This window comes from Marmota monax, unplaced genomic scaffold (assembly GCF_021218885.2).
Source record: "Marmota monax isolate L192 unplaced genomic scaffold, Marmota_monax_Labrador192_F-V1.1 WCK01_AAM20220418_F8-fsc00080, whole genome shotgun sequence".
NCBI lineage: Eukaryota > Metazoa > Chordata > Mammalia > Rodentia > Sciuridae > Marmota > Marmota monax.
Window position 1 is genome coordinate 6,336,133 of NW_026694750.1, and position 8,199 is coordinate 6,344,331.

Here is an 8,199-nt window from a genome sequence, read left to right on the forward strand (position 1 = left end):
TTCCCCAGGGGTAATGGCTGAGATCATTTCAAAGGTACCACCAAACCAGGCAGTTGACAACCCCCTGATTCACCGATTTGCTCATTTGCAGATGTGACCTGCTGGGGCCAGGCTTGATGCCAGGTGACCAGAGCACCAGCGCGTCGGGCCTGTCCAGCATATCTTAAAACACAGAATCCAAGTTCGGCATCATTTCCTGAGTGGATGAGCTCCAGCTGCGGGTACGCTCCAGGGGACGGGTCCTCGTCCACCAGAGACAGTGCAGGTAGTGAAGGACCCCAAGGCCCCAGGCCCAACATTAGGAAAACTAACCCCTGTGCCCTGAAGCTGCAAGATGTTCCCTTACCCAACCCCCATGTCAAAACCCCACCAGCTGCACGTAGCACTTCAAGTCTCGCACAATGTTACCACAAGATGTTCCATATAGATAACCCCGGAAGGGCCAAACTTGAGCAAACAGGGTAAAAACAGGAACTAAAAGGACAGGATGCAATTTTATGGTTTTTCTGAGAACTAAAGTGGGAAAACAAGTTTACCCCCCTAGGTGACTCAACTGCTGAATTCAGAGGGACCAATAGGAAGGCTGTTGCTGTGCTAAGCTAAGACCTAACCCACCTGTTCCCTATAAAAGATCTATACCCCAAAGCCCGGTGTGCCAGTTCACCGAAGCTCCGGCTGAGGTTTTGCTGTGCACCCGCAGGCGCCTGTGTGAGAATAAACGCCTCCTGCTTTTTGCAGCCAGTGTCTCATGTGGTTCATTCCGGGTTTGGGATCTGTGGATATTTCACTGTGGAGGTCCCACCGAGATCCAAGATCCCGGTTCCGGTTCCGATCCCGGTCCCTATCCGGAGGACACCCGACATCACTGGGAGGTAAGCTGGCCAGCTCAAACTGACTGTCTTGTTGTCCTGTTGGTTATCTGTTCTTTGTTCCGCGCAGTGTCTGTAAGACTATATGATCCTAGGCATAGTCATTTAGTATTCTGAGTATTCTGAGGCAGTTCTGTCATTTAGTATTCTGAGGCAGCTTGAGAAGGAGTTGACGAACTCGGACTTCTCCCCTGCCACCCTGGGAGACGTCCCAGGGATCAGAAGGGTCCATTTCTTTGGGGCCCCCGGTGTTTCCGAGGGTTACACCATTTTTGTAGGCGACAAAGAAGTACAAACTTCTCCCAGGCCATCTGATTTGTTCGGTTTCCACCGAAGCCGCGCAGCGATCTCACTGTTTGGTTTCGTTTTTGTGTCATTGTGTCTGTCTCTCTATTTCCTCTCTGAGAATAACATGGGACAATCACTAACAACCCCTTTGAGCCTAACTCTAGATCATTGGCAAGACGTTCAAGATCGGGCAGACAACCTGTCCGTGGCAGTCAAAAAAAAAAAATGGGTAACACTCTGTACCACGGAGTGGCCAATATTGGCCCACCCTCGAAGTTAAATGGCCCCCAGGAGAGTCCCTCCATCTCTCTCTCTAATTTGCAAAGTCAGAGATTGTCTTTCAGCCGGGGCCGCATGGCCATCCAGATCATGGCTTTTAACCTTTCAGGACCTCTGCGAATCCCCTCCTGCATGGGTGGGATCCACGCAGTCCGCCGGGAGGATTCCACCCGGCGGTATGGCGGATCTGTCCCGTCCCTGTTCCTCCCGGCCCCTCCACCCCAGGAAGCGAACGGGTCTTCCTGGAGTCGGGCTGCTTGGAAATGCAGCCCAAGGCGGATGATAAATTCTATCTAAGGCTGAATACTGAGACTAGGGAAGCAATGTTTTCTTCCCCCCCCATAACCGGCTTGAGTGCAAATAGAGATGCCTGCTGGGGCATCAACAACTTTGACATCTCGCTTTGACTTTTCTCAAAGCCCTGTCCTCATTATTAAATTAATGTTAATTAACTTTAGAGATGGGAACCAAATTTTCAGTCACAAATTTTGACACTCTCAAGGGGACTTTTAAGGAGTTCCCACTCTGCTTTCTTGGGGAAGCCTAGCACTCGAAACAACTGCAAGCAGAGGATGGACTTTTTGGGAGCTGGCTACTAACAAGTTAGAAAAAAAAAAAATACCTAAACTAGAGGAACTGATCCTGTGGGTAAAAGATAGGATTAAGGGACTCCCAGCAGCTGCCAGAGCCATTTAGCTCTGGGGAGTTCCCTGGGTCCTTATCTACATCTTAAGGATCTGTTTACTTAACCTCTGTTTACTTAAAAAGAAGGGACACTGAATGCAGTAAAGCCAGTCACACTGAGACCCTTGATTTTACACCTATAGTTGCCCCTACGTGAAAACATCTGGTCCACTCATAGGAAAATCTATGGTGCCACTGATGGGAGTCATAATTAAATGAAAGTTCAAAACCTGGAGAGATATTTTCTTATCTGGTTGTCTAATTGTTTCTTAGGGATAATCTAGGTTAAATATGTGTCTAAAAAATAAATAATAATAATTTTTATTGTAACAATCTGGTATCTGAATGGGTTTCTAAAGCATTGCACTATCTTGCAGTTAAAAGTTGGGTTTAAACAATTGTTTAGTTTGATTTCAGATAGTTCATGCTAGAAAACTTAAATACTTGGGATAAAAAATTTTAAAAGTTTCAATTTTGAACTGGGTAGCCTGAAAAAAAAAAAATTAAAAATAGATCCAAATATCTTTAATTCACGTGATTCAAACGGTTCAATTTAGATTGGGTAAACAGATAAAAGTAAAGATGTCCTCAAAATTAAGCTTATAAGTTTCTCTAGGTGTTCAAAAAGGCCCTAATAAAATGTTAACTCTGCTTAAATTTAAAAGTTTACAAGTATTGTTTCAAAATGTGAACAAAAGGAGGTTTATGTAATTATGGTGTTATTAATGTGTTCATATCTTCCAGGTATACAAGTCTGTAAGGTAAAAGCTTCAAAAGAACATTATATCAAGCTGGTGTTCTAAAGTTGTATGGTAATTTTAGGCTTAAAAAAAAAATGTTGAAAATTCGATTATATCATTTGTGTTCTATAACTGAACTTGTTATCAATAAGATATGTACAGTTCCATGTTACTTTCTACTCTAAGATACAATTTATATATTTTTAAGTTAATAAGAGCCTAATCTGTGTGAAGGTTTAATTGCAAAACACAAAAGTACATTACTACTTTTCTACAAGAAGTTAAAAGCTTTCAGCCTTTAATTCATATTTTAGGTGTGATATTATGTTGTGTTAGCTAATGTTCATGTAAACTTGAACAACAATTTATGTAAACTTTGTAAAATGATCAGCTTCAGAACTATAGTACTTGAGATTTATAAAGAGCCCTGCCTTACTTGAGATAAGGCTCTGTCCCATCTCACTACATGTGAAAATGGCTATAAAAAAAAAGTAAGCCAGATTTCAGTACAGTTAAAGTTGTGTCCAAAAGTAGGTTTTTGCCAAGATTACTAGGATCTCAAACAGGAAATTATGATATATAACCCTGCCAGAATTCAAGGTAGCTATTATATAAGCTAAATATGTTTTTACCCTAGTTAGTTTTGTTTTGTAGTTTGCTTATAGATGGTTTAAGGATTGCCTATTAATATTCTAAAGAGGTATTGCTTTAAGAACACAACCTGGGTCAACATAAGATAAAGAGTTATCACCTACAGGATAGAGAGATAGACATTAAAGCCCAGTGCTCTTAATATAAGGCTGTTAACTTATTTGCTGGATGTTTAAGATCAAGTTTTTAAAATTAGTTAAATTAAAAGGGCCAAGAAAACCAATATTTGGCTCTTGCCCTCTGAGTCAGTCTGAATCAGGGAATAGGGGACTTCTCCAAAGGGCTCAGCAACTCTAGGCCACATAACCTCCTGAGCAGGGAGATTAATGAGACCAGTGGAGGACAGAAAGCCAAATGGTGCATTTGCTGTAAAGAGGAGAGTCATTAAAAAAGGGAGACATCCCTGATGCTTCTGAGGGAAGCCATATGGTCAAACAAGGCCTGGACCCATCCTAGCGCAAATGGCACTAGCAGAACTGAAAAGCTGCTATGAAGTTCCCGAGGACTCCCAGGATAACTCAGCTGACTGTAAACAATAGGTAGAAACAAAAGTCAGTTTGACTTGCTTCATCTTAAACACTTAGCAAAGACAGTCAAAGCCAAAGCACAGCTGTTCCTGGACATCTTAAATGATAATAATAATTAAATGTAACTTCCATAAATAAATAGACTGGAGGCTACAAGAGAGATTCTTAGACAGAAATGCCTGATAACTGTCAAAGGAACTACTAGAATAGTTTTAGTCTAAGGCTTTTATTTCTAGACAACACAGGTAGACTTGATGTTTGCTAATATGGTTATCCAGCCCTAAGTAGCAGAATTAAAGATTTCTCTATTAGACACAGAGGAAAAACAAAAGGCTCTTTTGGAAGCTCGCAAAAATGTGCCAGGGGACGACGGGCGCCCCACCCAACTCACAAATTTGATTAACGAAGCTTTTCCTTTAACCCGGCCAAACTGGGACTATGCGACTGAAGCAGGTGAGAACCACCTACATCTCTATCGCCAGTTACTCATAGCGGGTCTCCATGGAACAGGGGGGTCTCCATGGAGCAGGGCGACGGCCCACCAATTTGGCTCAGGTAAGACAGACTATCCAGGAGTCAGAGGAAACTCCGACAGCCTTCTTAGAGAAATTAAAAGAGGCTTATCGGAGGTTTACTCCCTTTGATCCTGATAATGAGGACCAAAAAGGAAACATTTAATGGGCCTGCCTTCGTCTCCCAGGTAAGTCAGGCGGTAGCCAATACATTGAAAATTAATTAAAAATTACATTATGGTTATAGACCCCAAAGTTCAGGACAGGTAAAAAAGATAAATAGAACCATTAAGGAGACTTTAACTAAATTGACACTTGAAACTGGCACTAGAGACTGGGTACAACTCCTACCTTTAGCCTTGTATGGGGCCCAAAACACCCCAGGCCCACATGGACTAACCCCATTTAAAATCCTGTACGGTGCCCCACCTCCCGCTATTAACTTTTATAAAACTAAAACCTATGCCTCCCTCACCCCATCTATGCAGACTCATTTGCATGCTTTGCAATTGGTCCAGAACGAGGTCTGGAAGCCTCTAGCCGCAGCATACAAAGAGGAACTTAAAACCCCCTTGCTGCCACATCCCTTCAAGGTCGGAGATACCGTCTGGGTACGCAGGCACCAGAGCAGGAACCTCGAACCGCGGTGGAAAGGACCCTACACTATCCTGCTGACCACTCCTACTGCACTCAAAGTGGACGGCATCGCTGCTTAGATCCATGCTTCCCACGTGAAGACTGCACATCCACAGGAGTCCGCAGACACCTCTCCGGATCCAGAATGAAAGTTGCAACGTACCCAAAATCCGCTAAAGATAAGACTCACTCGCTGTTAATTTTTCTTGCTTTGTGCTGTGTCTTCCCCATATCAGTTAACCCCAACCAATCTGTGAGCCAGACATGACAAGTATTATCGGGGACAAGAAATATAATTTAAAAAAAAAAAAAAAAACATCCGCAAAATACCCCCTTTGGGCTTGATGGCCTACCCTAGGGCCTGAAAACTAAGTCGCAGGCACAAAAATGTGGGCAACATAAAAGTTACTATTGTAAGTCTTGGGGATATAAAACTACGGGGGATGCATAGTAGAAGCCAAGCTCATCTTAAGATTTAATTCAAATAAAAAAAAAAAAACAAAACAAAACAGGATCCCCCACTTTCTGCCGACTCTTGCAGGAGCCTGAAATGGTACGGGGCAGGGCCATGTACCGCATTTGCCTGCAACCCCTTAAACATTACCTTTACTCAGGCAGGCAAAGCATCAAAAGATTGGATAAAAAAAAAAAACAATGGGGCCTGAGAGTATATCATAAAACTGCCTATGACCCTGGGGTCCTATTCAAAATTAGATTAATAGTAAATACCAACCCCCAACCAGTATGCTGAGCCGTCAGCTGAAATAATGCTGGAATCCGAGCAGATGGGTCAATGGATATAAGATTATATCCATGATATAAAAAAAGGGGGGAATGAAGGACCCCAAGGCCCCAGGCCCAACATTAGGAAAACTAACCCCTGTGCCCTGAAGCTGCAAGATGTTCCCTTACCCAACCCCCATGTCAAAACCCCACCAGCTGCACGTAGCACTTCAAGTCTCGCACAATGTTACCACAAGATGTTCCATATAGATAACCCCGGAAGGGCCAAACTTGAGCAAACAGGGTAAAAACAGGAACTAAAAGGACAGGATGCAATTTTATGGTTTTTCTGAGAACTAAAGTGGGAAAACAAGTTTACCCCCCTAGGTGACTCAACTGCTGAATTCAGAGGGACCAATAGGAAGGCTGTTGCTGTGCTAAGCTAAGACCTAACCCACCTGTTCCCTATAAAAGATCTATACCCCAAAGCCCGGTGTGCCAGTTCACCGAAGCTCCGGCTGAGGTTTTGCTGTGCACCCGCAGGCGCCTGTGTGAGAATAAACGCCTCCTGCTTTTTGCAGCCAGTGTCTCGTGTGGTTCATTCCGGGTTTGGGATCTGTGGATATTTCAGTAGGACGTCTCAGGGGGCAAGAGGCTGGACTTTGGCTGAGGCAGCCTCTACCTTTTTCCCTAAGTCAGATTCGCGGCTCAGCACAGCCTAACGCCGTTCAGTTGCCTGCAGATCCTCCCAGGATGGCGTTTCAGTTAAATGAGATTAAACTGATGGGATTTTTAGAAGGCCAAGGTGTGGCCACTGTTTTCACTGGCCACTGATTCAGCCTCCGCTTGCTGCACGTATGCCTGTCAGTCCCGCTGTGCGTGGTGCAGGTACATGGCGCCCGTGCTGCTGTCCCTCCCTCCCATGTCCCCTGAAGTCAGGGCAGCACTGCCCCATGGCAGATTGTCTCCCACGGCCTGTGGCAGGAGCTCCATAGGGCACTTAGCAGGGGCCCCTTGGCACAAATATTTCACCAATTTCCACGAAGTCCTGGGTTTGGCTCTAAGTAGGTAGGACACGCTGATCTGTAACTGCAACCTCTACCAAGAGAAGCAGCACGCCCGGCTTTGGGATCCACCTCTCCCTGCCATGATGGATGCCCTCAGCCGTCCAGCCGCTTCCTGGCCAGCCCAACAGCACTGACAGATCAAGTGTTTCTTTACCACGACAGGCAGCAGCTGATTCGTGGACTTCAAGACGGGAATTGGCTGACCACCTCTTCAGGTCAGTGCAGTTGATCTGGTCAGCTTCACTGTGCCCCATGGGAAAGGCGGCCCTGCTGGCCCGTCCACGCAGCCTCACTGGGTCCCAATGCAGCAGAGCCTCGCACCCCGTCTTCATTAGGCTGCCCAGAAGCCTGCTCTCAAGATGCAGGCAGGAAACCCCTTCCTGTACTCCTGGTGGCCTCGGGGCTGGACGTGCACCCTGCCCTGGTCCCCTCTGGCACTGGAGGCTGGCTCTCTGCAGCCCAGACACCTCCAGCGAGCAGGCTTAGGGGACGTGGGGCTGGACTCCAGGACACTTGGCATCAAGTTCAGACTTGGAACTGTGCTCTCCTCTCCAACGCTGCTCCCTCCTCGTCCGCACACACGTCGCTGTTCTTTGGAACGCCTTTCCTTTGGCATCCATTACATGTATAATACTTACACATATCAGGTATTATCGACACTCAGAGGGCAAAGACAGCCCTCCACGGACCGGAAGAAGAAGCACGTGGTGGAGAGGAGACAAGGGCTTCGACAAAAGTCCACCTGAAGCCAAGAGTGACCCAGCACCAGGAGTGAGGGCCAGGGACTGACCTCCCGGTGCGCTTTCTGGATCTCTTCACCCCACGTCTTGAGGTTTGCCTCCAGGTATTTCATTCAGAATGAGCTTCAGGGGCCGCTTTCCAGTTCACAGATTCTTCCACTTCCACTTGGGGTTTAAAAAATAATTTTCCAATGATTCTATTTTTCATTTCTAGGATCCTTAATTGGGCTTCTTAAAATGATGGATCTATTTTTAGTTCATATCTAATTGATGATTCTTTTTTTTACTTCAAATAGAAAAGAGACATAGAAAATGAAGTGAGCGTCCAACGTACACACGGAAAAGAATGAGAACATAGCAAAGGAGCGACATGTGAAGACAGGTGGCCGGAAATCCTCCAGGTTCGACAAAGAATCAGGAGTGCCGAGTCACTGAGCAGACCAAGTGCCAGGCAGGAGGTGTGTGGGTCACGGTGACAGTCAG

The 8,199-nt window shown here is 45.5% G+C and overlaps 1 long non-coding RNA gene across 2 annotated transcripts; it reads left to right on the forward strand.

The window, feature by feature from the left end:
• Positions 1-270: 270 nt before the first annotated feature.
• LOC131423419 (uncharacterized) lies at positions 271-6,489 on the forward strand. 2 transcript variants are annotated; one of them, XR_009224960.1, is made up of 2 exons: positions 271-872; positions 5,039-6,489. It is a non-coding gene; the product is annotated as an uncharacterized LOC131423419 (long non-coding RNA). The 2 variants fall into 2 exon arrangements; XR_009224961.1 differs by lacking the exon at positions 271-872 and adding an exon at positions 2,939-4,491.
• The last annotated feature ends 1,710 nt before the right edge of the window (positions 6,490-8,199 follow it).